Source organism: Carassius auratus, unplaced genomic scaffold (assembly GCF_003368295.1).
Source record: "Carassius auratus strain Wakin unplaced genomic scaffold, ASM336829v1 scaf_tig00034625, whole genome shotgun sequence".
Classification (NCBI taxonomy): Eukaryota; Metazoa; Chordata; class Actinopteri; order Cypriniformes; family Cyprinidae; genus Carassius; species Carassius auratus.
Window position 1 is genome coordinate 1 of NW_020526167.1, and position 26,412 is coordinate 26,412.

Genomic DNA, 26,412 nt, shown 5'->3' on the forward strand with positions numbered 1-26,412 from the left:
TTTTTCCTCTAGATAACGGTTGCCATGTGTGTTTTCAGATGCATGACACAAGTATTTTCACCTGGACAAGACCTTAATTACCAGTTCGAGGTATAAATTCAGCAATCACAGGATTCTGGCCAAAAAACTGAACCATGTGTGAGTCAACAAACATGTCCCTTGAATGCATGCAACACTATATATTTCAGTAAACCGTCCCTTCGGATGATTCTTGTATTGCCAAATTATTATCACATTGTTACAGTCACACACCAAAAAGCAACAGGCCACTACAAAACCCTGCGCCCACACTGGCCACATTTATGGAAAGCTGGCCGACAAGCATTGTGGGCCAGTTACAAGCTGGCCAGTTCCTGCTATACTGTCTATGGTCAGTTAGGAGTTCCTGGTTTCCTCTGTACGCAGCCAGGCGGTTTGACCTCCTAGTTTATCCTTGCTAGATAACGGTTGCCCGTGTGTGTTTTTAAATGGATGACACGATATTTCACTTGGACAAGAGCTTAATTACCAGTTTGAGGAATCAATTCTGCAATCACAGGAATCTGCCCAAATACACTGAACCCCCGGTTGAGTGAAAAAACAGATTCCCTGAATGCATACAACACTATATAATTCAGAAAACGTCCTTTTGGATAATTCTTGATTTGCCAAATATTATCACATTGTTACAGTCAACAGAACAAAGCAACAGGCCACTACAAGGTCCTTCGCCCACGCTGACCACATGTATGGAAAGTGCGCCAGAAGCCCATGGCCCAGTTTAAAGTGTCCAAATCCCAAGTGGTCTAGCGGTTAGGATTCCTGGTTTTCACCCAGGCGGGCCCGGGGGTTCAACTCCCGGTATGGGAATGCATGCTCCTTTTTGCTTCCCTCCTCAAAAATCCAGCAAATCTTCCTGCACCAGAAGTTGACTTTTGGCCAGCAGTAGAGCTACAGAACCCTGATATGTCGAGGTTCTGACTAGCCCTTAGCCCCCATCGATAGCTCAGCTGGTAGATGCGGAGGACTGTAGGTTGGAGTGTTGGCCATCCTTAGGTCGCTGGTTCAACTCGGCTCGAAGGAGGTGTTTTTTTCATTGTTCCCACCAATGTTTTGGCTTGGAGCTGGCTTTCTCACAGCTGTCAGCAGAGCTTGAATTCGCAGTCCACAATTGGAAGGCAAAAAGAGCTTTCCCTGACCGGGAATCGAACCCCGGGCCGCGGCGGTGAGAGCGCCGAATCCTAACCACTAGACCACCAGGGAGGGCTGGAGGCTGTGGGCTGGCTGGGCTGGAGGGCTGGAGGGCTTGGTAGTCTGTTCTCCTGATAACAAGGTGAGAATGAGCAGACATCAATGCTTGCCACCGTCACATCGAAAACCAACAAGTCTGTAACAATCGGGGGTCTTTACTTTTGGTGGGCCAGTGGCGCAATGGATAACGCGTCTGACTACGGATCAGAAGATTCTAGGTTCGACTCCTGGCTGGCTCGCTCTGTGCTTGTTTTTCTCCGGCTTATTTTGTTGTTGTGTTTTTTTTCTCCAAAGTCCAAAAGAAAAGGCAACTCTCTAGGCATTCTTCTATTTTTTCCAAAAAAAGGCACATTCTGCACACCCATTCCGATGTCTAGGGGAGACACGGACATGCTTTGGTATTGCCATTCGTCTCACAAAATGCAGGCTGGTGGGCCAGTTGATTCTAGAATGAACAATTTCATCGCTACTCTGTAACCGCTTTACTACTTTGAAGGGTGCAATGCCATGTGGTTTTGATGTCACAGGCTTGCCATTTTGAAGCCTTATCACTAATTGCCACCTGGACATTGAGAATAATTTGTAATCTGCATTAAACTGAACGAGCGAATAATCAGCAATTTTGCGGATTAAAAGTTGGTCTCACTTTCATTATTAACCTCACAACATGTCAGTTTTGTACCTTGACAGACCGACGATAGGCAGTTTTTCCTCTAGATAACGGTTGCCATGTGTGTTTTCAGATGCATGACACAAGTATTTTCACCTGGACAAGACCTTAATTACCAGTTCGAGGTATAAATTCAGCAATCACAGGATTCTGGCCAAAAAACTGAACCATGTGTGAGTCAACAAACATGTCCCTTGAATGCATGCAACACTATATATTTCAGTAAACCGTCCCTTCGGATGATTCTTGTATTGCCAAATTATTATCACATTGTTACAGTCACACACCAAAAGCAACAGGCCACTACAAAACCCTGCGCCCACACTGGCCACATTTATGGAAAGTGGCCCACAAGCTTGTGGCCAGTTAAAGCTGGCCAGTTCCCATATGGTCTAGCAGTTAGGATTCCTGGTTTTCTCGTACGCAGCCAGGGGTTGACTCCAGTTTTTCCTCTAGATAAAGGTTGCCGTGTGTGTTTTCAAATGGATGACACGAGTATTTTCACTTGGACAAGAGCTTAATTACCAGTTTGAGGAATCAATTCTGCAATCACAGGAATCTGCCCAAATACACTGAACCCCCGGGTTGAGTGAAAAAACAGATTCCCTGAATGCATACAACACTATATAATTCAGAAAACCGTCCTTTTGGATAATTCTTGTTTTGCCAAATTATTATCACATTGTTACAGTCACAGAACTAAAGCAACAGGCCACTACAAGGTCCTGCGCCCACGCTGACCACATGTATGGAAAGTGCGCCAGAAGCCCATGGCCAGTTTAAAGTGTCCAAATCCCATATGGTCTAGCGGTTAGGATTCCTGGTTTTCACCCAGGCGGCCCGGGTTCAACTCCCGGTATGGGAATGCATGCTCCTTTTTGCTTCCCTCCTCAAAAATCCAGCAAATCTTCCTGCACCAGAAGTGACTTTTTGGCCAGCAGTAGAGCTACAGAACCCTGATATGTCGAGGTTCTGACTAGCCCTTAGCCCCTTCGATAGCTCAGCTGGTAGAGCGGAGGACTGTAGGTTGGAGTGTTGGCCATCCTTAGGTCGCTGGTTCAACTCCGGCTCGAAGGAGGTGTTTTTTTCATGTTCCCACCAATGTTTTGGCTTGGAGCTGGCTTTCTCACAGCTGTCAGCAGAGCTTGAATTCGCAGTCCACAATTGGAAGGCAAAAGAGCTTTCCCTGACCGGGAATCGAACCCGGGCCGCGGCGGTGAGAGCGGCGAATCCTAACCACTAGACCACCAGGGAGGGCTGGAGGGCTCGTGGGCTGCTGGGCTGGTGGGCTGGAGGGCTGGAGGGCTGGTAGTCTGTTCTCCTGATAACAAGGTGAGAATGAGCAGACATCAATGCTTGCCACCGTCACATCGAAAACCAACAAGTCTGTAACAATCGGGGGTCTTTACTTTTGGTGGGCCAGTGGCGCAATGGATAACGCGTCTGACTACGGATCAGAAGATTCTAGGTTCGACTCCTGGCTGGCTCGCTCTGTGCTTGTTTTTCTCCGGCTTATTTTGTTGTTGTGTTTTTTTTCTCCAAAGTCCAAAAGAAAAGGCAACTCTCTAGGCATTCTTCTATTTTTTCCAAAAAAAGGCACATTCTGCACACCCATTCCGATGTCTAGGGGAGACACGGACATGCTTTGGTATTGCCATTCGTCTCACAAAATGCAGGCTGGTGGGCCAGTTGATTCTAGAATGAACAATTTCATCGCTACTCTGTAACCGCTTTACTACTTTGAAGGGTGCAATGCCATGTGGTTTTGATGTCACAGGCTTGCCATTTTGAAGCCTTATCACTAATTGCCACCTGGACATTGAGAATAATTTGTAATCTGCATTAAACTGAACGAGCGAATAATCAGCATTGGATTAAAAATTGGTCTCACTTTCATTATTAACCTCACAACATGTCAGTTTTGTACCTTGACAGACCGACGATAGGCAGTTTTTCCTCTAGATAACGGTTGCCATGTGTGTTTTCAGATGCATGACACAAGTATTTTCACCTGGACAAGACCTTAATTACCAGTTCGAGGTATAAATTCAGCAATCACAGGATTCTGGCCAAAAAACTGAACCATGTGTGAGTCAACAAACATGTCCCTTGAATGCATGCAACACTATATATTTCAGTAAACCGTCCCTTCGGATGATTCTTGTATTGCCAAATTATTATCACATTGTTACAGTCACACACCAAAAGCAACAGGCCACTACAAAACCCTGCGCCCACACTGGCCACATTTATGGAAAGTGGCCCACAAGCTTGTGGCCAGTTAAAGCTGGCCAGTTCCCATATGGTCTAGCAGTTAGGATTCCTGGTTTTCTCGTACGCAGCCAGGGGTTGACTCCAGTTTTTCCTCTAGATAAAGGTTGCCGTGTGTGTTTTCAAATGGATGACACGAGTATTTTCACTTGGACAAGAGCTTAATTACCAGTTTGAGGAATCAATTCTGCAATCACAGGAATCTGCCCAAATACACTGAACCCCCGGGTTGAGTGAAAAAACAGATTCCCTGAATGCATACAACACTATATAATTCAGAAAACCGTCCTTTTGGCATAATTCTTGTTTTGCCAAATTATTATCACATTGTTACAGTCACAGAACTAAAGCAACAGGCCACTACAAGGTCCTTCGCCCACGCTGACCACATGTATGGAAAGTGCGCCAGAAGCCCATGGCCAGTTTAAAGTGTCCAAATCCCATATGGTCTAGCGGTTAGGATTCCTGGTTTTCACCCAGGCGGCCCGGGTTCAACTCCCGGTATGGGAATGCATGCTCCTTTTTGCTTCCCTCCTCAAAAATCCAGCAAATCTTCCTGCACCAGAAGTGACTTTTTGGCCAGCAGTAGAGCTACAGAACCCTGATATGTCGAGGTTCTGACTAGCCCTTAGCCCCTTCGATAGCTCAGCTGGTAGAGCGGAGGACTGTAGGTTGGAGTGTTGGCCATCCTTAGGTCGCTGGTTCAACTCCGGCTCGAAGGAGGTGTTTTTTTCATGTTCCCACCAATGTTTTGGCTTGGAGCTGGCTTTCTCACAGCTGTCAGCAGAGCTTGAATTCGCAGTCCACAATTGGAAGGCAAAAGAGCTTTCCCTGACCGGGAATCGAACCCGGGCCGCGGCGGTGAGAGCGCCGAATCCTAACCACTAGACCACCAGGGAGGGATGGTGGGCTGGAGGGCTCGTGGGCTGCTGGGCTGGTGGGCTGGAGGGCTGGAGGGCTGGTAGTCTGTTCTCCTGATAACAAGGTGAGAATGAGCAGACATCAATGCTTGCCACCGTCACATCGAAAACCAACAAGTCTGTAACAATCGGGGGTCTTTACTTTTGGTGGGCCAGTGGCGCAATGGATAACGCGTCTGACTACGGATCAGAAGATTCTAGGTTCGACTCCTGGCTGGCTCGCTCTGTGCTTGTTTTTCTCCGGCTTATTTTGTTGTTGTGTTTTTTTTCTCCAAAGTCCAAAAGAAAAGGCAACTCTCTAGGCATTCTTCTATTTTTTCCAAAAAAAGGCACATTCTGCACACCCATTCCGATGTCTAGGGGAGACACGGACATGCTTTGGTATTGCCATTCGTCTCACAAAATGCAGGCTGGTGGGCCAGTTGATTCTAGAATGAACAATTTCATCGCTACTCTGTAACCGCTTTACTACTTTGAAGGGTGCAATGCCATGTGGTTTTGATGTCACAGGCTTGCCATTTTGAAGCCTTATCACTAATTGCCACCTGGACATTGAGAATAATTTGTAATCTGCATTAAACTGAACGAGCGAATAATCAGCAATTTGCGGATTAAAAATTGGTCTCACTTTCATTATTAACCTCACAACATGTCAGTTTTGTACCTTGACAGACCGACGATAGGCAGTTTTTCCTCTAGATAACGGTTGCCATGTGTGTTTTCAGATGCATGACACAAGTATTTTCACCTGGACAAGACCTTAATTACCAGTTCGAGGTATAAATTCAGCAATCACAGGATTCTGGCCAAAAAACTGAACCATGTGTGAGTCAACAAACATGTCCCTTGAATGCATGCAACACTATATATTTCAGTAAACCGTCCCTTCGGATGATTCTTGTATTGCCAAATTATTATCACATTGTTACAGTCACACACCAAAAGCAACAGGCCACTACAAAACCCTGCGCCCACACTGGCCACATTTATGGAAAGTGGCCCACAAGCTTGTGGCCAGTTAAAGCTGGCCAGTTCCCATATGGTCTAGCAGTTAGGATTCCTGGTTTTCTCGTACGCAGCCAGGGGTTGACTCCAGTTTTTCCTCTAGATAAAGGTTGCCGTGTGTGTTTTCAAATGGATGACACGAGTATTTTCACTTGGACAAGAGCTTAATTACCAGTTTGAGGAATCAATTCTGCAATCACAGGAATCTGCCCAAATACACTGAACCCCCGGGTTGAGTGAAAAAACAGATTCCCTGAATGCATACAACACTATATAATTCAGAAAACCGTCCTTTTGGATAATTCTTGTTTTGCCAAATTATTATCACATTGTTACAGTCACAGAACTAAAGCAACAGGCCACTACAAGGTCCTGCGCCCACGCTGACCACATGTATGGAAAGTGCGCCAGAAGCCCATGGCCAGTTTAAAGTGTCCAAATCCCATATGGTCTAGCGGTTAGGATTCCTGGTTTTCACCCAGGCGGCCCGGGTTCAACTCCCGGTATGGGAATGCATGCTCCTTTTTGCTTCCCTCCTCAAAAATCCAGCAAATCTTCCTGCACCAGAAGTGACTTTTTGGCCAGCAGTAGAGCTACAGAACCCTGATATGTCGAGGTTCTGACTAGCCCTTAGCCCCTTCGATAGCTCAGCTGGTAGAGCGGAGGACTGTAGGTTGGAGTGTTGGCCATCCTTAGGTCGCTGGTTCAACTCCGGCTCGAAGGAGGTGTTTTTTTCATGTTCCCACCAATGTTTTGGCTTGGAGCTGGCTTTCTCACAGCTGTCAGCAGAGCTTGAATTCGCAGTCCACAATTGGAAGGCAAAAGAGCTTTCCCTGACCGGGAATCGAACCCGGGCCGCGGCGGTGAGAGCGCCGAATCCTAACCACTAGACCACCAGGGAGGGATGGTGGGCTGGAGGGCTCGTGGGCTGCTGGGCTGGTGGGCTGGAGGGCTGGAGGGCTGGTAGTCTGTTCTCCTGATAACAAGGTGAGAATGAGCAGACATCAATGCTTGCCACCGTCACATCGAAAACCAACAAGTCTGTAACAATCGGGGGTCTTTACTTTTGGTGGGCCAGTGGCGCAATGGATAACGCGTCTGACTACGGATCAGAAGATTCTAGGTTCGACTCCTGGCTGGCTCGCTCTGTGCTTGTTTTTCTCCGGCTTATTTTGTTGTTGTGTTTTTTTTCTCCAAAGTCCAAAAGAAAAGGCAACTCTCTAGGCATTCTTCTATTTTTTCCAAAAAAAGGCACATTCTGCACACCCATTCCGATGTCTAGGGGAGACACGGACATGCTTTGGTATTGCCATTCGTCTCACAAAATGCAGGCTGGTGGGCCAGTTGATTCTAGAATGAACAATTTCATCGCTACTCTGTAACCGCTTTACTACTTTGAAGGGTGCAATGCCATGTGGTTTTGATGTCACAGGCTTGCCATTTTGAAGCCTTATCACTAATTGCCACCTGGACATTGAGAATAATTTGTAATCTGCATTAAACTGAACGAGCGAATAATCAGCATTGGATTAAAAATTGGTCTCACTTTCATTATTAACCTCACAACATGTCAGTTTTGTACCTTGACAGACCGACGATAGGCAGTTTTTCCTCTAGATAACGGTTGCCATGTGTGTTTTCAGATGCATGACACAAGTATTTTCACCTGGACAAGACCTTAATTACCAGTTCGAGGTATAAATTCAGCAATCACAGGATTCTGGCCAAAAAACTGAACCATGTGTGAGTCAACAAACATGTCCCTTGAATGCATGCAACACTATATATTTCAGTAAACCGTCCCTTCGGATGATTCTTGTATTGCCAAATTATTATCACATTGTTACAGTCACACACCAAAAGCAACAGGCCACTACAAAACCCTGCGCCCACACTGGCCACATTTATGGAAAGTGGCCCACAAGCTTGTGGCCAGTTAAAGCTGGCCAGTTCCCATATGGTCTAGCAGTTAGGATTCCTGGTTTTCTCGTACGCAGCCAGGGGTTGACTCCAGTTTTTCCTCTAGATAAAGGTTGCCGTGTGTGTTTTCAAATGGATGACACGAGTATTTTCACTTGGACAAGAGCTTAATTACCAGTTTGAGGAATCAATTCTGCAATCACAGGAATCTGCCCAAATACACTGAACCCCCGGGTTGAGTGAAAAAACAGATTCCCTGAATGCATACAACACTATATAATTCAGAAAACCGTCCTTTTGCATAATTCTTGTTTTGCCAAATTATTATCACATTGTTACAGTCACAGAACTAAAGCAACAGGCCACTACAAGGTCCTGCGCCCACGCTGACCACATGTATGGAAAGTGCGCCAGAAGCCCATGGCCAGTTTAAAGTGTCCAAATCCCATATGGTCTAGCGGTTAGGATTCCTGGTTTTCACCCAGGCGGCCCGGGTTCAACTCCCGGTATGGGAATGCATGCTCCTTTTTGCTTCCCTCCTCAAAAATCCAGCAAATCTTCCTGCACCAGAAGTGACTTTTTGGCCAGCAGTAGAGCTACAGAACCCTGATATGTCGAGGTTCTGACTAGCCCTTAGCCCCTTCGATAGCTCAGCTGGTAGAGCGGAGGACTGTAGGTTGGAGTGTTGGCCATCCTTAGGTCGCTGGTTCAACTCCGGCTCGAAGGAGGTGTTTTTTTCATGTTCCCACCAATGTTTTGGCTTGGAGCTGGCTTTCTCACAGCTGTCAGCAGAGCTTGAATTCGCAGTCCACAATTGGAAGGCAAAAGAGCTTTCCCTGACCGGGAATCGAACCCGGGCCGCGGCGGTGAGAGCGCCGAATCCTAACCACTAGACCACCAGGGAGGGATGGTGGGCTGGAGGGCTCGTGGGCTGCTGGGCTGGTGGGCTGGAGGGCTGGAGGGCTGGTAGTCTGTTCTCCTGATAACAAGGTGAGAATGAGCAGACATCAATGCTTGCCACCGTCACATCGAAAACCAACAAGTCTGTAACAATCGGGGGTCTTTACTTTTGGTGGGCCAGTGGCGCAATGGATAACGCGTCTGACTACGGATCAGAAGATTCTAGGTTCGACTCCTGGCTGGCTCGCTCTGTGCTTGTTTTTCTCCGGCTTATTTTGTTGTTGTGTTTTTTTTCTCCAAAGTCCAAAAGAAAAGGCAACTCTCTAGGCATTCTTCTATTTTTTCCAAAAAAAGGCACATTCTGCACACCCATTCCGATGTCTAGGGGAGACACGGACATGCTTTGGTATTGCCATTCGTCTCACAAAATGCAGGCTGGTGGGCCAGTTGATTCTAGAATGAACAATTTCATCGCTACTCTGTAACCGCTTTACTACTTTGAAGGGTGCAATGCCATGTGGTTTTGATGTCACAGGCTTGCCATTTTGAAGCCTTATCACTAATTGCCACCTGGACATTGAGAATAATTTGTAATCTGCATTAAACTGAACGAGCGAATAATCAGCATTGGATTAAAAATTGGTCTCACTTTCATTATTAACCTCACAACATGTCAGTTTTGTACCTTGACAGACCGACGATAGGCAGTTTTTCCTCTAGATAACGGTTGCCATGTGTGTTTTCAGATGCATGACACAAGTATTTTCACCTGGACAAGACCTTAATTACCAGTTCGAGGTATAAATTCAGCAATCACAGGATTCTGGCCAAAAAACTGAACCATGTGTGAGTCAACAAACATGTCCCTTGAATGCATGCAACACTATATATTTCAGTAAACCGTCCCTTCGGATGATTCTTGTATTGCCAAATTATTATCACATTGTTACAGTCACACACCAAAAGCAACAGGCCACTACAAAACCCTGCGCCCACACTGGCCACATTTATGGAAAGTGGCCCACAAGCTTGTGGCCAGTTAAAGCTGGCCAGTTCCCATATGGTCTAGCAGTTAGGATTCCTGGTTTTCTCGTACGCAGCCAGGGGTTGACTCCAGTTTTTCCTCTAGATAAAGGTTGCCGTGTGTGTTTTCAAATGGATGACACGAGTATTTTCACTTGGACAAGAGCTTAATTACCAGTTTGAGGAATCAATTCTGCAATCACAGGAATCTGCCCAAATACACTGAACCCCCGGGTTGAGTGAAAAAACAGATTCCCTGAATGCATACAACACTATATAATTCAGAAAACCGTCCTTTTGGATAATTCTTGTTTTGCCAAATTATTATCACATTGTTACAGTCACAGAACTAAAGCAACAGGCCACTACAAGGTCCTGCGCCCACGCTGACCACATGTATGGAAAGTGCGCCAGAAGCCCATGGCCAGTTTAAAGTGTCCAAATCCCATATGGTCTAGCGGTTAGGATTCCTGGTTTTCACCCAGGCGGCCCGGGTTCAACTCCCGGTATGGGAATGCATGCTCCTTTTTGCTTCCCTCCTCAAAAATCCAGCAAATCTTCCTGCACCAGAAGTGACTTTTTGGCCAGCAGTAGAGCTACAGAACCCTGATATGTCGAGGTTCTGACTAGCCCTTAGCCCCTTCGATAGCTCAGCTGGTAGAGCGGAGGACTGTAGGTTGGAGTGTTGGCCATCCTTAGGTCGCTGGTTCAACTCCGGCTCGAAGGAGGTGTTTTTTTCATGTTCCCACCAATGTTTTGGCTTGGAGCTGGCTTTCTCACAGCTGTCAGCAGAGCTTGAATTCGCAGTCCACAATTGGAAGGCAAAAGAGCTTTCCCTGACCGGGAATCGAACCCGGGCCGCGGCGGTGAGAGCGCCGAATCCTAACCACTAGACCACCAGGGAGGGATGGTGGGCTGGAGGGCTCGTGGGCTGCTGGGCTGGTGGGCTGGAGGGCTGGAGGGCTGGTAGTCTGTTCTCCTGATAACAAGGTGAGAATGAGCAGACATCAATGCTTGCCACCGTCACATCGAAAACCAACAAGTCTGTAACAATCGGGGGTCTTTACTTTTGGTGGGCCAGTGGCGCAATGGATAACGCGTCTGACTACGGATCAGAAGATTCTAGGTTCGACTCCTGGCTGGCTCGCTCTGTGCTTGTTTTTCTCCGGCTTATTTTGTTGTTGTGTTTTTTTTCTCCAAAGTCCAAAAGAAAAGGCAACTCTCTAGGCATTCTTCTATTTTTTCCAAAAAAAGGCACATTCTGCACACCCATTCCGATGTCTAGGGGAGACACGGACATGCTTTGGTATTGCCATTCGTCTCACAAAATGCAGGCTGGTGGGCCAGTTGATTCTAGAATGAACAATTTCATCGCTACTCTGTAACCGCTTTACTACTTTGAAGGGTGCAATGCCATGTGGTTTTGATGTCACAGGCTTGCCATTTTGAAGCCTTATCACTAATTGCCACCTGGACATTGAGAATAATTTGTAATCTGCATTAAACTGAACGAGCGAATAATCAGCATTGGATTAAAAATTGGTCTCACTTTCATTATTAACCTCACAACATGTCAGTTTTGTACCTTGACAGACCGACGATAGGCAGTTTTTCCTCTAGATAACGGTTGCCATGTGTGTTTTCAGATGCATGACACAAGTATTTTCACCTGGACAAGACCTTAATTACCAGTTCGAGGTATAAATTCAGCAATCACAGGATTCTGGCCAAAAAACTGAACCATGTGTGAGTCAACAAACATGTCCCTTGAATGCATGCAACACTATATATTTCAGTAAACCGTCCCTTCGGATGATTCTTGTATTGCCAAATTATTATCACATTGTTACAGTCACACACCAAAAGCAACAGGCCACTACAAAACCCTGCGCCCACACTGGCCACATTTATGGAAAGTGGCCCACAAGCTTGTGGCCAGTTAAAGCTGGCCAGTTCCCATATGGTCTAGCAGTTAGGATTCCTGGTTTTCTCGTACGCAGCCAGGGGTTGACTCCAGTTTTTCCTCTAGATAAAGGTTGCCGTGTGTGTTTTCAAATGGATGACACGAGTATTTTCACTTGGACAAGAGCTTAATTACCAGTTTGAGGAATCAATTCTGCAATCACAGGAATCTGCCCAAATACACTGAACCCCCGGGTTGAGTGAAAAAACAGATTCCCTGAATGCATACAACACTATATAATTCAGAAAACCGTCCTTTTGGATAATTCTTGTTTTGCCAAATTATTATCACATTGTTACAGTCACAGAACTAAAGCAACAGGCCACTACAAGGTCCTGCGCCCACGCTGACCACATGTATGGAAAGTGCGCCAGAAGCCCATGGCCAGTTTAAAGTGTCCAAATCCCATATGGTCTAGCGGTTAGGATTCCTGGTTTTCACCCAGGCGGCCCGGGTTCAACTCCCGGTATGGGAATGCATGCTCCTTTTTGCTTCCCTCCTCAAAAATCCAGCAAATCTTCCTGCACCAGAAGTGACTTTTTGGCCAGCAGTAGAGCTACAGAACCCTGATATGTCGAGGTTCTGACTAGCCCTTAGCCCCTTCGATAGCTCAGCTGGTAGAGCGGAGGACTGTAGGTTGGAGTGTTGGCCATCCTTAGGTCGCTGGTTCAACTCCGGCTCGAAGGAGGTGTTTTTTTCATGTTCCCACCAATGTTTTGGCTTGGAGCTGGCTTTCTCACAGCTGTCAGCAGAGCTTGAATTCGCAGTCCACAATTGGAAGGCAAAAGAGCTTTCCCTGACCGGGAATCGAACCCGGGCCGCGGCGGTGAGAGCGCCGAATCCTAACCACTAGACCACCAGGGAGGGATGGTGGGCTGGGGGCTGCTGGGCTGGTGGGCTGGAGGGCTGGAGGGCTGGTAGTCTGTTCTCCTGATAACAAGGTGAGAATGAGCAGACATCAATGCTTGCCACCGTCACATCGAAAACCAACAAGTCTGTAACAATCGGGGGTCTTTACTTTTGGTGGGCCAGTGGCGCAATGGATAACGCGTCTGACTACGGATCAGAAGATTCTAGGTTCGACTCCTGGCTGGCTCGCTCTGTGCTTGTTTTTCTCCGGCTTATTTTGTTGTTGTGTTTTTTTTCTCCAAAGTCCAAAAGAAAAGGCAACTCTCTAGGCATTCTTCTATTTTTTCCAAAAAAAGGCACATTCTGCACACCCATTCCGATGTCTAGGGGAGACACGGACATGCTTTGGTATTGCCATTCGTCTCACAAAATGCAGGCTGGTGGGCCAGTTGATTCTAGAATGAACAATTTCATCGCTACTCTGTAACCGCTTTACTACTTTGAAGGGTGCAATGCCATGTGGTTTTGATGTCACAGGCTTGCCATTTTGAAGCCTTATCACTAATTGCCACCTGGACATTGAGAATAATTTGTAATCTGCATTAAACTGAACGAGCGAATAATCAGCAATTGGATTAAAAATTGGTCTCACTTTCATTATTAACCTCACAACATGTCAGTTTTGTACCTTGACAGACCGACGATAGGCAGTTTTTCCTCTAGATAACGGTTGCCATGTGTGTTTTCAGATGCATGACACAAGTATTTTCACCTGGACAAGACCTTAATTACCAGTTCGAGGTATAAATTCAGCAATCACAGGATTCTGGCCAAAAAACTGAACCATGTGTGAGTCAACAAACATGTCCCTTGAATGCATGCAACACTATATATTTCAGTAAACCGTCCCTTCGGATGATTCTTGTATTGCCAAATTATTATCACATTGTTACAGTCACACACCAAAAGCAACAGGCCACTACAAAACCCTGCGCCCACACTGGCCACATTTATGGAAAGTGGCCCACAAGCTTGTGGCCAGTTAAAGCTGGCCAGTTCCCATATGGTCTAGCAGTTAGGATTCCTGGTTTTCTCGTACGCAGCCAGGGGTTGACTCCAGTTTTTCCTCTAGATAAAGGTTGCCGTGTGTGTTTTCAAATGGATGACACGAGTATTTTCACTTGGACAAGAGCTTAATTACCAGTTTGAGGAATCAATTCTGCAATCACAGGAATCTGCCCAAATACACTGAACCCCCGGGTTGAGTGAAAAAACAGATTCCCTGAATGCATACAACACTATATAATTCAGAAAACCGTCCTTTTGCATAATTCTTGTTTTGCCAAATTATTATCACATTGTTACAGTCACAGAACTAAAGCAACAGGCCACTACAAGGTCCTTCGCCCACGCTGACCACATGTATGGAAAGTGCGCCAGAAGCCCATGGCCAGTTTAAAGTGTCCAAATCCCATATGGTCTAGCGGTTAGGATTCCTGGTTTTCACCCAGGCGGCCCGGGTTCAACTCCCGGTATGGGAATGCATGCTCCTTTTTGCTTCCCTCCTCAAAAATCCAGCAAATCTTCCTGCACCAGAAGTGACTTTTTGGCCAGCAGTAGAGCTACAGAACCCTGATATGTCGAGGTTCTGACTAGCCCTTAGCCCCTTCGATAGCTCAGCTGGTAGAGCGGAGGACTGTAGGTTGGAGTGTTGGCCATCCTTAGGTCGCTGGTTCAACTCCGGCTCGAAGGAGGTGTTTTTTTCATGTTCCCACCAATGTTTTGGCTTGGAGCTGGCTTTCTCACAGCTGTCAGCAGAGCTTGAATTCGCAGTCCACAATTGGAAGGCAAAAGAGCTTTCCCTGACCGGGAATCGAACCCGGGCCGCGGCGGTGAGAGCGCCGAATCCTAACCACTAGACCACCAGGGAGGGATGGTGGGCTGGAGGGCTCGTGGGCTGCTGGGCTGGTGGGCTGGAGGGCTGGAGGGCTGGTAGTCTGTTCTCCTGATAACAAGGTGAGAATGAGCAGACATCAATGCTTGCCACCGTCACATCGAAAACCAACAAGTCTGTAACAATCGGGGGTCTTTACTTTTGGTGGGCCAGTGGCGCAATGGATAACGCGTCTGACTACGGATCAGAAGATTCTAGGTTCGACTCCTGGCTGGCTCGCTCTGTGCTTGTTTTTCTCCGGCTTATTTTGTTGTTGTGTTTTTTTTCTCCAAAGTCCAAAAGAAAAGGCAACTCTCTAGGCATTCTTCTATTTTTTCCAAAAAAAGGCACATTCTGCACACCCATTCCGATGTCTAGGGGAGACACGGACATGCTTTGGTATTGCCATTCGTCTCACAAAATGCAGGCTGGTGGGCCAGTTGATTCTAGAATGAACAATTTCATCGCTACTCTGTAACCGCTTTACTACTTTGAAGGGTGCAATGCCATGTGGTTTTGATGTCACAGGCTTGCCATTTTGAAGCCTTATCACTAATTGCCACCTGGACATTGAGAATAATTTGTAATCTGCATTAAACTGAACGAGCGAATAATCAGCATATTGGATAAAAATTGGTCTCACTTTCATTATTAACCTCACAACATGTCAGTTTTGTACCTTGACAGACCGACGATAGGCAGTTTTTCCTCTAGATAACGGTTGCCATGTGTGTTTTCAGATGCATGACACAAGTATTTTCACCTGGACAAGACCTTAATTACCAGTTCGAGGTATAAATTCAGCAATCACAGGATTCTGGCCAAAAAACTGAACCATGTGTGAGTCAACAAACATGTCCCTTGAATGCATGCAACACTATATATTTCAGTAAACCGTCCCTTCGGATGATTCTTGTATTGCCAAATTATTATCACATTGTTACAGTCACACACCAAAAGCAACAGGCCACTACAAAACCCTGCGCCCACACTGGCCACATTTATGGAAAGTGGCCCACAAGCTTGTGGCCAGTTAAAGCTGGCCAGTTCCCATATGGTCTAGCAGTTAGGATTCCTGGTTTTCTCGTACGCAGCCAGGGGTTGACTCCAGTTTTTCCTCTAGATAAAGGTTGCCGTGTGTGTTTTCAAATGGATGACACGAGTATTTTCACTTGGACAAGAGCTTAATTACCAGTTTGAGGAATCAATTCTGCAATCACAGGAATCTGCCCAAATACACTGAACCCCCGGGTTGAGTGAAAAAACAGATTCCCTGAATGCATACAACACTATATAATTCAGAAAACCGTCCTTTTGGATAATTCTTGTTTTGCCAAATTATTATCACATTGTTACAGTCACAGAACTAAAGCAACAGGCCACTACAAGGTCCTGCGCCCACGCTGACCACATGTATGGAAAGTGCGCCAGAAGCCCATGGCCAGTTTAAAGTGTCCAAATCCCATATGGTCTAGCGGTTAGGATTCCTGGTTTTCACCCAGGCGGCCCGGGTTCAACTCCCGGTATGGGAATGCATGCTCCTTTTTGCTTCCCTCCTCAAAAATCCAGCAAATCTTCCTGCACCAGAAGTGACTTTTTGGCCAGCAGTAGAGCTACAGAACCCTGATATGTCGAGGTTCTGACTAGCCCTTAGCCCCTTCGATAGCTCAGCTGGTAGAGCGGAGGACTGTAGGTTGGAGTGTTGGCCATCCTTAGGTCGCTGGTTCAACTCCGGCTCGAAGGAGGTGTTTTTTTCATGTTCCCACCAATGTTTTGGCTTGGAGCTGGCTTTCTCACAGCTGTCAGCAGAGCTTGAATTCGCAGTCCACAATTGGAAGGCAAAAGAGCTTTCCCTGACCGGGAATCGAACCCGGGCCGCGGCGGTGAGAGCGCCGAATCCTAACCACTAGACCACCAGGGAGGGATGGTGGGCTGGAGGGCTCGTGGGCTGCTGGGCTGGTGGGCTGGAGGGCTGGAGGGCTGGTAGTCTGTTCTCCTGATAACAAGGTGAGAATGAGCAGACATCAATGCTTGCCACCGTCACATCGAAAACCAACAAGTCTGTAACAATCGGGGGTCTTTACTTTTGGTGGGCCAGTGGCGCAATGGATAACGCGTCTGACTACGGATCAGAAGATTCTAGGTTCGACTCCTGGCTGGCTCGCTCTGTGCTTGTTTTTCTCCGGCTTATTTTGTTGTTGTGTTTTTTTTCTCCAAAGTCCAAAAGAAAAGGCAACTCTCTAGGCATTCTTCTATTTTTTCCAAAAAAAGGCACATTCTGCACACCCATTCCGATGTCTAGGGGAGACACGGACATGCTTTGGTATTGCCATTCGTCTCACAAAATGCAGGCTGGTGGGCCAGTTGATTCTAGAATGAACAATTTCATCGCTACTCTGTAACCGCTTTACTACTTTGAAGGGTGCAATGCCATGTGGTTTTGATGTCACAGGCTTGCCATTTTGAAGCCTTATCACTAATTGCCACCTGGACATTGAGAATAATTTGTAATCTGCATTAAACTGAACGAGCGAATAATCAGCAATTTGGATTAAAAATTGGTCTCACTTTCATTATTAACCTCACAACATGTCAGTTTTGTACCTTGACAGACCGACGATAGGCAGTTTTTCCTCTAGATAACGGTTGCCATGTGTGTTTTCAGATGCATGACACAAGTATTTTCACCTGGACAAGACCTTAATTACCAGTTCGAGGTATAAATTCAGCAATCACAGGATTCTGGCCAAAAAACTGAACCATGTGTGAGTCAACAAACATGTCCCTTGAATGCATGCAACACTATATATTTCAGTAAACCGTCCCTTCGGATGATTCTTGTATTGCCAAATTATTATCACATTGTTACAGTCACACACCAAAAGCAACAGGCCACTACAAAACCCTGCGCCCACACTGGCCACATTTATGGAAAGTGGCCCACAAGCTTGTGGCCAGTTAAAGCTGGCCAGTTCCCATATGGTCTAGCAGTTAGGATTCCTGGTTTTCTCGTACGCAGCCAGGGGTTGACTCCAGTTTTTCCTCTAGATAAAGGTTGCCGTGTGTGTTTTCAAATGGATGACACGAGTATTTTCACTTGGACAAGAGCTTAATTACCAGTTTGAGGAATCAATTCTGCAATCACAGGAATCTGCCCAAATACACTGAACCCCCGGGTTGAGTGAAAAAACAGATTCCCTGAATGCATACAACACTATATAATTCAGAAAACCGTCCTTTTGGATAATTCTTGTTTTGCCAAATTATTATCACATTGTTACAGTCACAGAACTAAAGCAACAGGCCACTACAAGGTCCTGCGCCCACGCTGACCACATGTATGGAAAGTGCGCCAGAAGCCCATGGCCAGTTTAAAGTGTCCAAATCCCATATGGTCTAGCGGTTAGGATTCCTGGTTTTCACCCAGGCGGCCCGGGTTCAACTCCCGGTATGGGAATGCATGCTCCTTTTTGCTTCCCTCCTCAAAAATCCAGCAAATCTTCCTGCACCAGAAGTGACTTTTTGGCCAGCAGTAGAGCTACAGAACCCTGATATGTCGAGGTTCTGACTAGCCCTTAGCCCCTTCGATAGCTCAGCTGGTAGAGCGGAGGACTGTAGGTTGGAGTGTTGGCCATCCTTAGGTCGCTGGTTCAACTCCGGCTCGAAGGAGGTGTTTTTTTCATGTTCCCACCAATGTTTTGGCTTGGAGCTGGCTTTCTCACAGCTGTCAGCAGAGCTTGAATTCGCAGTCCACAATTGGAAGGCAAAAGAGCTTTCCCTGACCGGGAATCGAACCCGGGCCGCGGCGGTGAGAGCGCCGAATCCTAACCACTAGACCACCAGGGGAGGGGCTGGAGGGCTCGTGGGCTGCTGGGCTGGTGGGCTGGAGGGCTGGAGGGCTGGTAGTCTGTTCTCCTGATAACAAGGTGAGAATGAGCAGACATCAATGCTTGCCACCGTCACATCGAAAACCAACAAGTCTGTAACAATCGGGGGTCTTTACTTTTGGTGGGCCAGTGGCGCAATGGATAACGCGTCTGACTACGGATCAGAAGATTCTAGGTTCGACTCCTGGCTGGCTCGCTCTGTGCTTGTTTTTCTCCGGCTTATTTTGTTGTTGTGTTTTTTTTCTCCAAAGTCCAAAAGAAAAGGCAACTCTCTAGGCATTCTTCTATTTTTTCCAAAAAAAGGCACATTCTGCACACCCATTCCGATGTCTAGGGGAGACACGGACATGCTTTGGTATTGCCATTCGTCTCACAAAATGCAGGCTGGTGGGCCAGTTGATTCTAGAATGAACAATTTCATCGCTACTCTGTAACCGCTTTACTACTTTGAAGGGTGCAATGCCATGTGGTTTTGATGTCACAGGCTTGCCATTTTGAAGCCTTATCACTAATTGCCACCTGGACATTGAGAATAATTTGTAATCTGCATTAAACTGAACGAGCGAATAATCAGCAATTTGGATTAAAAATTGGTCTCACTTTCATTATTAACCTCACAACATGTCAGTTTTGTACCTTGACAGACCGACGATAGGCAGTTTTTCCTCTAGATAACGGTTGCCATGTGTGTTTTCAGATGCATGACACAAGTATTTTCACCTGGACAAGACCTTAATTACCAGTTCGAGGTATAAATTCAGCAATCACAGGATTCTGGCCAAAAAACTGAACCATGTGTGAGTCAACAAACATGTCCCTTGAATGCATGCAACACTATATATTTCAGTAAACCGTCCCTTCGGATGATTCTTGTATTGCCAAATTATTATCACATTGTTACAGTCACACACCAAAAGCAACAGGCCACTACAAAACCCTGCGCCCACACTGGCCACATTTATGGAAAGTGGCCCACAAGCTTGTGGCCAGTTAAAGCTGGCCAGTTCCCATATGGTCTAGCAGTTAGGATTCCTGGTTTTCTTGTACGCAGCCAGGGGTTGACTCCAGTTTTTCCTCTAGATAAAGGTTGCCGTGTGTGTTTTCAAATGGATGACACGAGTATTTTCACTTGGACAAGAGCTTAATTACCAGTTTGAGGAATCAATTCTGCAATCACAGGAATCTGCCCAAATACACTGAACCCCCGGGTTGAGTGAAAAAACAGATTCCCTGAATGCATACAACACTATATAATTCAGAAAACCGTCCTTTTGCATAATTCTTGTTTTGCCAAATTATTATCACATTGTTACAGTCACAGAACTAAAGCAACAGGCCACTACAAGGTCCTGCGCCCACGCTGACCACATGTATGGAAAGTGCGCCAGAAGCCCATGGCCAGTTTAAAGTGTCCAAATCCCATATGGTCTAGCGGTTAGGATTCCTGGTTTTCACCCAGGCGGCCCGGGTTCAACTCCCGGTATGGGAATGCATGCTCCTTTTTGCTTCCCTCCTCAAAAATCCAGCAAATCTTCCTGCACCAGAAGTGACTTTTTGGCCAGCAGTAGAGCTACAGAACCCTGATATGTCGAGGTTCTGACTAGCCCTTAGCCCCTTCGATAGCTCAGCTGGTAGAGCGGAGGACTGTAGGTTGGAGTGTTGGCCATCCTTAGGTCGCTGGTTCAACTCCGGCTCGAAGGAGGTGTTTTTTTCATGTTCCCACCAATGTTTTGGCTTGGAGCTGGCTTTCTCACAGCTGTCAGCAGAGCTTGAATTCGCAGTCCACAATTGGAAGGCAAAAGAGCTTTCCCTGACCGGGAATCGAACCCGGGCCGCGGCGGTGAGAGCGCCGAATCCTAACCACTAGACCACCAGGGAGGGATGGTGGGCTGGAGGGCTCGTGGGCTGCTGGGCTGGTGGGCTGGAGGGCTGGAGGGCTGGTAGTCTGTTCTCCTGATAACAAGGTGAGAATGAGCAGACATCAATGCTTGCCACCGTCACATCGAAAACCAACAAGTCTGTAACAATCGGGGGTCTTTACTTTTGGTGGGCCAGTGGCGCAATGGATAACGCGTCTGACTACGGATCAGAAGATTCTAGGTTCGACTCCTGGCTGGCTCGCTCTGTGCTTGTTTTTCTCCGGCTTATTTTGTTGTTGTGTTTTTTTTCTCCAAAGTCCAAAACAAAAGGCAACTCTCTAGGCATTCTTCTATTTTTTCCAAAAAAAGGCACATTCTGCACACCCATTCCGATGTCTAGGGGAGACACGGACATGCTTTGGTATTGCCATTCGTCTCACAAAATGCAGGCTGGTGGGCCAGTTGATTCTAGAATGAACAATTTCATCGCTACTCTGTAACCGCTTTACTACTTTGAAGGGTGCAATGCCATGTGGTTTTGATGTCACAGGCTTGCCATTTTGAAGCCTTATCACTAATTGCCACCTGGACATTGAGAATAATTTGTAATCTGCATTAAACTGAACGAGCGAATAATCAGCATTGATTAAAAATTGGTCTCACTTTCATTATTAACCTCACAACATGTCAGTTTTGTACCTTGACAGACCGACGATAGGCAGTTTTTCCTCTAGATAACGGTTGCCATGTGTGTTTTCAGATGCATGACACAAGTATTTTCACCTGGACAAGACCTTAATTACCAGTTCGAGGTATAAATTCAGCAATCACAGGATTCTGGCCAAAAAACTGAACCATGTGTGAGTCAACAAACATGTCCCTTGAATGCATGCAACACTATATATTTCAGTAAACCGTCCCTTCGGATGATTCTTGTATTGCCAAATTATTATCACATTGTTACAGTCACACACCAAAAGCAACAGGCCACTACAAAACCCTGCGCCCACACTGGCCACATTTATGGAAAGTGGCCCACAAGCTTGTGGCCAGTTAAAGCTGGCCAGTTCCCATATGGTCTAGCAGTTAGGATTCCTGGTTTTCTCGTACGCAGCCAGGGGTTGACTCCAGTTTTTCCTCTAGATAAAGGTTGCCGTGTGTGTTTTCAAATGGATGACACGAGTATTTTCACTTGGACAAGAGCTTAATTACCAGTTTGAGGAATCAATTCTGCAATCACAGGAATCTGCCCAAATACACTGAACCCCCGGGTTGAGTGAAAAAACAGATTCCCTGAATGCATACAACACTATATAATTCAGAAAACCGTCCTTTTGGATAATTCTTGTTTTGCCAAATTATTATCACATTGTTACAGTCACAGAACTAAAGCAACAGGCCACTACAAGGTCCTGCGCCCACGCTGACCACATGTATGGAAAGTGCGCCAGAAGCCCATGGCCAGTTTAAAGTGTCCAATCCCATATGGTCTAGCGGTTAGGATTCCTGGTTTTCACCCAGGCGGCCCGGGTTCAACTCCCGGTATGGGAATGCATGCTCCTTTTTGCTTCCCTCCTCAAAAATCCAGCAAATCTTCCTGCACCAGAAGTGACTTTTTGGCCAGCAGTAGAGCTACAGAACCCTGATATGTCGAGGTTCTGACTAGCCCTTAGCCCCTTCGATAGCTCAGCTGGTAGAGCGGAGGACTGTAGGTTGGAGTGTTGGCCATCCTTAGGTCGCTGGTTCAACTCCGGCTCGAAGGAGGTGTTTTTTCATGTTCCCACCAATGTTTTGGCTTGGAGCTGGCTTTCTCACAGCTGTCAGCAGAGCTTGAATTCGCAGTCCACAATTGGAAGGCAAAAGAGCTTTCCCTGACCGGGAATCGAACCCGGGCCGCGGCGGTGAGAGCGCCGAATCCTAACCACTAGACCACCAGGGAGGGATGGTGGGCTGGAGGGCTCGTGGGCCTGCTGGGCTGGGTGGGCTGGAGGGCTGGAGGGCTGGTAGTCTGTTCTCCTGATAACAAGGTGAGAATGAGCAGACATCAATGCTTGCCACCGTCACATCGAAAACCAACAATCGTAACAATCGGGGGTCTTTACTTTTGGTGGGCCAGTGGCGCAATGGATACGCGTCTGACTACGGATCAGAAGATTCTAGGTTCGACTCCTGGCTGGCTCGCTCTGTGCTTGTTTTTTCTCCGGCTTATTTTGTTGTTGTGTTTTTTTCTCCAAAGTCCAAAAGAAAAGGCAACTCTCTAGGCATTCTTCTATTTTTTTCCAAAAAAAGGCACATTCTGCACACCCATTCCGATGTCTAGGGGAGACACGGACATGCGTTGGTATTGCCATTCGTCTCACAAAATGCAGGCTGGTGGGCCAGTTGATTCTAGAATGAACAATTTCATCGCTACTCTGTAACCGCTTTACTACTTTGAAGGGTGCAATGCCATGTGGTTTTGATGTCACAGGCTTGCCATTTTGAAGCCTTATCACTAATTGCCACCTGGGACATTGAGAATAATTTGTAATCTGCATTAAACTGAACGAGCGAATAATCAGCAATTTTGCGGATTAAAAAGTGGTCTCACTTTCATTATTAACCTCACAACATGTCAGTTTTGTACCTTGACAGACCGACGATAGGCAGTTTTTCCTCTAGATAACGGTTGCCATGTGTGTTTTCAGATGCATGACACAAGGTATTTTCACCTGGACAAGACCTTAATTACCAGTTCGAGGTATAAATTCAGCAATCACAGGATTCTGGCCAAAAAACTGAACCATGTGTGAGTCAACAAACATGTCCCTTGAATGCATGCAACACTATATATTTCAGTAAACCGTCCCTTCGGATGATTCTTGTATTGCCAAATTATTATCACATTGTTACAGTCACACACCAAAAGCAACAGGCCACTACAAAACCCTGCGCCCACACTGGCCACATTTATGGAAAGTGGCCCACAAGCTTGTGGCCAGTTAAAGCTGGCCAGTTCCCATATGGTCTAGCAGTTAGGATTCCTGGTTTTCTCGTACGCAGCCAGGGGTTGACTCCAGTTTTTCCTCTAGATAAAGGTTGCCGTGTGTGTTTTCAAAATGGATGACACGAGTATTTTCACTTGGACAAGAGCTTAATTACCAGTTTGAGGAATCAATTCTGCAATCACAGGAATCTGCCCAAATACACTGAACCCCCGGGTTGAGTGAAAAAACAGATTCCCTGAATGCATACAACACTATATAATTCAGAAACCGTCCTTTTGCATAATTCTTGTTTTGCCAAATTATTATCACATTGTTACAGTCACAGAACTAAAGCAACAGGCCACTACCAGTCCTTCGCCCACGCTGACCACATGTATGGGAAGTGCGCCAGAAGCCCATGGCCAGTTAAAAGTGTCCAATCCCATATGGTCTAGCGGTTAGGATTCCTGTTTTCACCCAGGCGGCCCGGTTCAACTCCCGGTATGGGAATGCATGCTCCTTTTTGCCCTCCTCAAATCCAGCAATCTCCTCACCAAAGGACTTGGCCAGCAGGAAGTAAACCCTTTTCGGGTCTGCCAAATCTCCTGACCAGAGTGACTTTTTGGCCAAGCAGTAGAGCTACAGAACCCATGATATGTCGAGGTTCTGACTAGCCCTTAGCCCCTTCGATTAGCTCAGCTGGTGAGCGGAGGACATGTATGTTTGGAGTGTTGGCCTATCCTTAGGTCGCTGGTTCAACTCCGGCTGCGGAAGGAGGTGTTTTTTCATGTTCCCACCAATGTTTTGGCTTGGAGCTGGCTTTCTCACAGCTGTCAGCAGAGCTTGAATTCGCAGTCCACAATTGGAAGGCAAAAGAGCTTTCCCTGACCGGGAATCGAACCCGGGCCGCGGCGGTGAGAGCGCGAATCCTAACCACTAGACCACCAGGGAGGGTGGAGGGCTCGGGTGCTGGGCTGGAGGGCTGTGGGCTGGTGGGCTGGAGGGCTGGTAGGTCTGGTTTTCTTCCTGATAACAAGGTGAGAATGAGCAGACATCAATGCTTGCCACCGTCACATCGAAACCAACAAGTCTGTAACAATCGGGGGGTCTTTACTTTTGGTGGGCCAGTGGCGCAATGGATAACGCGTCTGACTACGGATCAGAAGGATTCTAGGTTCGACCCCTGGCTGGCTCGCTCTGTGCTTGTTTTTTCTCCGGCTTATTTTGTTGTTGTGTTTTTTTTCTCCAAAGTCCAAAAGAAAAGGCAACTCTCTAGGCATTCTTCTATTTTTTCCAAAAAAAAGGCACATTCTGCACACCCATTCGATGTCTAGGGGAGACACGGACATGCTTTGGTATTGCCATTCGTCTCACAAAATGCAGGCTGGTGGGCCAGTTGATTCTAGAATGAACAATTTCATCGCTACTCTGTAACCGCTTTACTACTTTGAAGGGTGCAATGCCATGTGGTTTTGATGTCCACAGGCTTGCCATTTTGAAGCCTTATCACTAATTGCCACCTGGACATTGAGAATAATTTGTAATCTGCATTAAACTGAACGAGCGAATAATCAGCAATTTTGCGGATTAAAATTGGTCTCACTTTCATTATTAACCTCACAACATGTCAGTTTTGTACCTTGAAGACCGACGATAGGCAGTTTTCCTCTAGATAACGGTTTGCCATGTGTGTTTTCAGATGCATGACACAAGTATTTTCACCTGGACAAGACCTTAATTACCAGTTCGAGGTATAAATTCAGCAATCACCAGGATTCTGGCCAAAAAACTGAAACCTTGTGTGAGTCAACAAACATGTCCCTTGAATGCATGCAACACTATATATTTCAGTAAACCGTCCCTTCGGATGATTCTTGTATTGCCAAATTATTATCACATTGTTACAGTCACACACCAAAAGCAACAGGCCCACTACAAAACCCTGCGCCCACAACTGGCCACATTTATGGAAAGTGGCCCACAAGCTTGTGGCCAGTTAAAGCTGGCCAGTTCCCATATGGTCTAGCAGTTAGGATTCCTGGTTTCTCGTACGCAGCCAGGGTTACTCCAGTTTTCCTCTAGATAAAGGTTGCCGTGTGTGTTTTCAAATGGATGACACGAGTATTTTCACTTGGACAAGAGCTTAATTACCAGTTTGAGGAATCAATTCTGCAATCACAGGAATCTCCCAAATACACTGAACGCCCCGGGTGTGAGTGAAAAACAGATTCCCTGAATGCATACAACACTCATATAATTCAGAAAACCGTCCTTTTGGATAATTCTTGTTTTGCCAAATTATTATCAATTGTTACAGTCACAGAACTAAAGCAACAGGCCACTACAAGGTCCTCGCCCACGCTGACCACATGTATGGAAAGTGCGCCAGAAGCCCATGGCCAGTTTAAAGTGTCCAAATCCCATATGGTCTAGCGGTTAGGATTCCTGGTTTTCACCCAGGCGGCCCGGGTTCAACTCCCGTATGGAATGCATGCTCCTTTTGCTTCCCTCCTCAAAAATCCAGCAAATCTTCCTGCACCAGAAGTGACTTTTTGGCCAGCAGTAGAGCTACAGAACCCTGATATGTCGAGGTTCTGACTAGCCCTAGCCCCTTCGATAGCTCAGCTGGTAGAGCGGAGGACTGTAGGTTGGAGTGTTGGCCATCCTTAGGTCGCTGGTTCAACTCCGGCTCGAAGGAGGTGTTTTTTTCATGTTCCCACCAATGTTTTGGCTTGGAGCTGCTTTCTCACAGCTGTCAGCAGAGCTTGAATTCGCAGTCCACAATTGGAAGGCAAAAGAGCTTTCCCTGACGCGGGAATCGAACCCGGGCACGCGGCGTGAGAGCGCCGAATCCTAACCACTAGACCACCAGGGAGGGGCTGGAGGCTCGTGGCTGCTGGCTGGTGGGCTGGAGGGGCTGGAGGGCTGGTGAGTTTGTTCTCCTGAAAACAAGGTGAAATGAGCAGACATCAAATGCTTGCCACCGTCACATCGAAAACCAACAAGTCTGTAACAA

General features: G+C 46.6%; 49 non-coding genes across 49 annotated transcripts; 36 read left to right on the plus strand and 13 right to left on the minus strand.

Moving 5' to 3' along the window:
- Positions 1–1,169: 1,169 nt before the first annotated feature.
- trnae-cuc (transfer RNA glutamic acid (anticodon CUC)) lies at positions 1,170–1,242 on the minus strand. Its single transcript has one exon. It is a non-coding gene; the product is annotated as a tRNA-Glu (tRNA).
- Positions 1,243–1,396: 154 nt separating this feature from the next.
- trnar-acg (transfer RNA arginine (anticodon ACG)) lies at positions 1,397–1,469 on the plus strand. The gene has a single exon. It is a non-coding gene; the product is annotated as a tRNA-Arg (tRNA).
- A 1,224-nt stretch (positions 1,470–2,693) lies between these two features.
- trnae-uuc (transfer RNA glutamic acid (anticodon UUC)) lies at positions 2,694–2,765 on the plus strand. Its single transcript has one exon. It is a non-coding gene; the product is annotated as a tRNA-Glu (tRNA).
- Positions 2,766–2,889: 124 nt separating this feature from the next.
- trnay-gua (transfer RNA tyrosine (anticodon GUA)) lies at positions 2,890–2,977 on the plus strand. The gene is given in 2 exon segments: positions 2,890–2,926; positions 2,942–2,977. It is a non-coding gene; the product is annotated as a tRNA-Tyr (tRNA).
- A 105-nt stretch (positions 2,978–3,082) lies between these two features.
- Positions 3,083–3,154, minus strand: trnae-cuc (transfer RNA glutamic acid (anticodon CUC)). Its single transcript has one exon. It is a non-coding gene; the product is annotated as a tRNA-Glu (tRNA).
- A 162-nt stretch (positions 3,155–3,316) lies between these two features.
- On the plus strand, positions 3,317–3,389 carry trnar-acg (transfer RNA arginine (anticodon ACG)). The gene has a single exon. It is a non-coding gene; the product is annotated as a tRNA-Arg (tRNA).
- Positions 3,390–4,609: 1,220 nt separating this feature from the next.
- On the plus strand, positions 4,610–4,681 carry trnae-uuc (transfer RNA glutamic acid (anticodon UUC)). Its single transcript has one exon. It is a non-coding gene; the product is annotated as a tRNA-Glu (tRNA).
- A 124-nt stretch (positions 4,682–4,805) lies between these two features.
- On the plus strand, positions 4,806–4,893 carry trnay-gua (transfer RNA tyrosine (anticodon GUA)). The gene is given in 2 exon segments: positions 4,806–4,842; positions 4,858–4,893. It is a non-coding gene; the product is annotated as a tRNA-Tyr (tRNA).
- A 105-nt stretch (positions 4,894–4,998) lies between these two features.
- On the minus strand, positions 4,999–5,070 carry trnae-cuc (transfer RNA glutamic acid (anticodon CUC)). The gene has a single exon. It is a non-coding gene; the product is annotated as a tRNA-Glu (tRNA).
- A 170-nt stretch (positions 5,071–5,240) lies between these two features.
- On the plus strand, positions 5,241–5,313 carry trnar-acg (transfer RNA arginine (anticodon ACG)). The gene has a single exon. It is a non-coding gene; the product is annotated as a tRNA-Arg (tRNA).
- A 1,223-nt stretch (positions 5,314–6,536) lies between these two features.
- On the plus strand, positions 6,537–6,608 carry trnae-uuc (transfer RNA glutamic acid (anticodon UUC)). Its single transcript has one exon. It is a non-coding gene; the product is annotated as a tRNA-Glu (tRNA).
- A 124-nt stretch (positions 6,609–6,732) lies between these two features.
- Positions 6,733–6,820, plus strand: trnay-gua (transfer RNA tyrosine (anticodon GUA)). Its single transcript is given in 2 exon segments — positions 6,733–6,769; positions 6,785–6,820. It is a non-coding gene; the product is annotated as a tRNA-Tyr (tRNA).
- Positions 6,821–6,925: 105 nt separating this feature from the next.
- Positions 6,926–6,997, minus strand: trnae-cuc (transfer RNA glutamic acid (anticodon CUC)). Its single transcript has one exon. It is a non-coding gene; the product is annotated as a tRNA-Glu (tRNA).
- Positions 6,998–7,167: 170 nt separating this feature from the next.
- trnar-acg (transfer RNA arginine (anticodon ACG)) lies at positions 7,168–7,240 on the plus strand. Its single transcript has one exon. It is a non-coding gene; the product is annotated as a tRNA-Arg (tRNA).
- Positions 7,241–8,459: 1,219 nt separating this feature from the next.
- Positions 8,460–8,531, plus strand: trnae-uuc (transfer RNA glutamic acid (anticodon UUC)). Its single transcript has one exon. It is a non-coding gene; the product is annotated as a tRNA-Glu (tRNA).
- Positions 8,532–8,655: 124 nt separating this feature from the next.
- trnay-gua (transfer RNA tyrosine (anticodon GUA)) lies at positions 8,656–8,743 on the plus strand. The gene is given in 2 exon segments: positions 8,656–8,692; positions 8,708–8,743. It is a non-coding gene; the product is annotated as a tRNA-Tyr (tRNA).
- A 105-nt stretch (positions 8,744–8,848) lies between these two features.
- Positions 8,849–8,920, minus strand: trnae-cuc (transfer RNA glutamic acid (anticodon CUC)). Its single transcript has one exon. It is a non-coding gene; the product is annotated as a tRNA-Glu (tRNA).
- A 170-nt stretch (positions 8,921–9,090) lies between these two features.
- Positions 9,091–9,163, plus strand: trnar-acg (transfer RNA arginine (anticodon ACG)). Its single transcript has one exon. It is a non-coding gene; the product is annotated as a tRNA-Arg (tRNA).
- A 1,219-nt stretch (positions 9,164–10,382) lies between these two features.
- Positions 10,383–10,454, plus strand: trnae-uuc (transfer RNA glutamic acid (anticodon UUC)). Its single transcript has one exon. It is a non-coding gene; the product is annotated as a tRNA-Glu (tRNA).
- Positions 10,455–10,578: 124 nt separating this feature from the next.
- On the plus strand, positions 10,579–10,666 carry trnay-gua (transfer RNA tyrosine (anticodon GUA)). Its single transcript is given in 2 exon segments — positions 10,579–10,615; positions 10,631–10,666. It is a non-coding gene; the product is annotated as a tRNA-Tyr (tRNA).
- A 105-nt stretch (positions 10,667–10,771) lies between these two features.
- Positions 10,772–10,843, minus strand: trnae-cuc (transfer RNA glutamic acid (anticodon CUC)). Its single transcript has one exon. It is a non-coding gene; the product is annotated as a tRNA-Glu (tRNA).
- A 170-nt stretch (positions 10,844–11,013) lies between these two features.
- trnar-acg (transfer RNA arginine (anticodon ACG)) lies at positions 11,014–11,086 on the plus strand. Its single transcript has one exon. It is a non-coding gene; the product is annotated as a tRNA-Arg (tRNA).
- Positions 11,087–12,305: 1,219 nt separating this feature from the next.
- trnae-uuc (transfer RNA glutamic acid (anticodon UUC)) lies at positions 12,306–12,377 on the plus strand. Its single transcript has one exon. It is a non-coding gene; the product is annotated as a tRNA-Glu (tRNA).
- A 124-nt stretch (positions 12,378–12,501) lies between these two features.
- Positions 12,502–12,589, plus strand: trnay-gua (transfer RNA tyrosine (anticodon GUA)). Its single transcript is given in 2 exon segments — positions 12,502–12,538; positions 12,554–12,589. It is a non-coding gene; the product is annotated as a tRNA-Tyr (tRNA).
- A 105-nt stretch (positions 12,590–12,694) lies between these two features.
- trnae-cuc (transfer RNA glutamic acid (anticodon CUC)) lies at positions 12,695–12,766 on the minus strand. The gene has a single exon. It is a non-coding gene; the product is annotated as a tRNA-Glu (tRNA).
- Positions 12,767–12,927: 161 nt separating this feature from the next.
- trnar-acg (transfer RNA arginine (anticodon ACG)) lies at positions 12,928–13,000 on the plus strand. Its single transcript has one exon. It is a non-coding gene; the product is annotated as a tRNA-Arg (tRNA).
- A 1,220-nt stretch (positions 13,001–14,220) lies between these two features.
- Positions 14,221–14,292, plus strand: trnae-uuc (transfer RNA glutamic acid (anticodon UUC)). The gene has a single exon. It is a non-coding gene; the product is annotated as a tRNA-Glu (tRNA).
- Positions 14,293–14,416: 124 nt separating this feature from the next.
- Positions 14,417–14,504, plus strand: trnay-gua (transfer RNA tyrosine (anticodon GUA)). The gene is given in 2 exon segments: positions 14,417–14,453; positions 14,469–14,504. It is a non-coding gene; the product is annotated as a tRNA-Tyr (tRNA).
- Positions 14,505–14,609: 105 nt separating this feature from the next.
- On the minus strand, positions 14,610–14,681 carry trnae-cuc (transfer RNA glutamic acid (anticodon CUC)). Its single transcript has one exon. It is a non-coding gene; the product is annotated as a tRNA-Glu (tRNA).
- Positions 14,682–14,851: 170 nt separating this feature from the next.
- Positions 14,852–14,924, plus strand: trnar-acg (transfer RNA arginine (anticodon ACG)). The gene has a single exon. It is a non-coding gene; the product is annotated as a tRNA-Arg (tRNA).
- Positions 14,925–16,144: 1,220 nt separating this feature from the next.
- Positions 16,145–16,216, plus strand: trnae-uuc (transfer RNA glutamic acid (anticodon UUC)). The gene has a single exon. It is a non-coding gene; the product is annotated as a tRNA-Glu (tRNA).
- Positions 16,217–16,340: 124 nt separating this feature from the next.
- On the plus strand, positions 16,341–16,428 carry trnay-gua (transfer RNA tyrosine (anticodon GUA)). Its single transcript is given in 2 exon segments — positions 16,341–16,377; positions 16,393–16,428. It is a non-coding gene; the product is annotated as a tRNA-Tyr (tRNA).
- Positions 16,429–16,533: 105 nt separating this feature from the next.
- Positions 16,534–16,605, minus strand: trnae-cuc (transfer RNA glutamic acid (anticodon CUC)). The gene has a single exon. It is a non-coding gene; the product is annotated as a tRNA-Glu (tRNA).
- Positions 16,606–16,775: 170 nt separating this feature from the next.
- On the plus strand, positions 16,776–16,848 carry trnar-acg (transfer RNA arginine (anticodon ACG)). The gene has a single exon. It is a non-coding gene; the product is annotated as a tRNA-Arg (tRNA).
- A 1,221-nt stretch (positions 16,849–18,069) lies between these two features.
- trnae-uuc (transfer RNA glutamic acid (anticodon UUC)) lies at positions 18,070–18,141 on the plus strand. Its single transcript has one exon. It is a non-coding gene; the product is annotated as a tRNA-Glu (tRNA).
- Positions 18,142–18,265: 124 nt separating this feature from the next.
- On the plus strand, positions 18,266–18,353 carry trnay-gua (transfer RNA tyrosine (anticodon GUA)). The gene is given in 2 exon segments: positions 18,266–18,302; positions 18,318–18,353. It is a non-coding gene; the product is annotated as a tRNA-Tyr (tRNA).
- A 105-nt stretch (positions 18,354–18,458) lies between these two features.
- Positions 18,459–18,530, minus strand: trnae-cuc (transfer RNA glutamic acid (anticodon CUC)). Its single transcript has one exon. It is a non-coding gene; the product is annotated as a tRNA-Glu (tRNA).
- A 164-nt stretch (positions 18,531–18,694) lies between these two features.
- On the plus strand, positions 18,695–18,767 carry trnar-acg (transfer RNA arginine (anticodon ACG)). The gene has a single exon. It is a non-coding gene; the product is annotated as a tRNA-Arg (tRNA).
- A 1,221-nt stretch (positions 18,768–19,988) lies between these two features.
- trnae-uuc (transfer RNA glutamic acid (anticodon UUC)) lies at positions 19,989–20,060 on the plus strand. The gene has a single exon. It is a non-coding gene; the product is annotated as a tRNA-Glu (tRNA).
- Positions 20,061–20,184: 124 nt separating this feature from the next.
- On the plus strand, positions 20,185–20,272 carry trnay-gua (transfer RNA tyrosine (anticodon GUA)). The gene is given in 2 exon segments: positions 20,185–20,221; positions 20,237–20,272. It is a non-coding gene; the product is annotated as a tRNA-Tyr (tRNA).
- Positions 20,273–20,377: 105 nt separating this feature from the next.
- trnae-cuc (transfer RNA glutamic acid (anticodon CUC)) lies at positions 20,378–20,449 on the minus strand. Its single transcript has one exon. It is a non-coding gene; the product is annotated as a tRNA-Glu (tRNA).
- A 170-nt stretch (positions 20,450–20,619) lies between these two features.
- Positions 20,620–20,692, plus strand: trnar-acg (transfer RNA arginine (anticodon ACG)). Its single transcript has one exon. It is a non-coding gene; the product is annotated as a tRNA-Arg (tRNA).
- A 1,217-nt stretch (positions 20,693–21,909) lies between these two features.
- trnae-uuc (transfer RNA glutamic acid (anticodon UUC)) lies at positions 21,910–21,981 on the plus strand. Its single transcript has one exon. It is a non-coding gene; the product is annotated as a tRNA-Glu (tRNA).
- A 124-nt stretch (positions 21,982–22,105) lies between these two features.
- On the plus strand, positions 22,106–22,193 carry trnay-gua (transfer RNA tyrosine (anticodon GUA)). The gene is given in 2 exon segments: positions 22,106–22,142; positions 22,158–22,193. It is a non-coding gene; the product is annotated as a tRNA-Tyr (tRNA).
- A 104-nt stretch (positions 22,194–22,297) lies between these two features.
- Positions 22,298–22,369, minus strand: trnae-cuc (transfer RNA glutamic acid (anticodon CUC)). The gene has a single exon. It is a non-coding gene; the product is annotated as a tRNA-Glu (tRNA).
- A 170-nt stretch (positions 22,370–22,539) lies between these two features.
- Positions 22,540–22,611, plus strand: trnar-acg (transfer RNA arginine (anticodon ACG)). Its single transcript has one exon. It is a non-coding gene; the product is annotated as a tRNA-Arg (tRNA).
- A 1,665-nt stretch (positions 22,612–24,276) lies between these two features.
- On the minus strand, positions 24,277–24,347 carry trnae-cuc (transfer RNA glutamic acid (anticodon CUC)). The gene has a single exon. It is a non-coding gene; the product is annotated as a tRNA-Glu (tRNA).
- A 170-nt stretch (positions 24,348–24,517) lies between these two features.
- On the plus strand, positions 24,518–24,591 carry trnar-acg (transfer RNA arginine (anticodon ACG)). The gene has a single exon. It is a non-coding gene; the product is annotated as a tRNA-Arg (tRNA).
- Positions 24,592–26,006: 1,415 nt separating this feature from the next.
- Positions 26,007–26,094, plus strand: trnay-gua (transfer RNA tyrosine (anticodon GUA)). The gene is given in 2 exon segments: positions 26,007–26,043; positions 26,059–26,094. It is a non-coding gene; the product is annotated as a tRNA-Tyr (tRNA).
- The last annotated feature ends 318 nt before the right edge of the window (positions 26,095–26,412 follow it).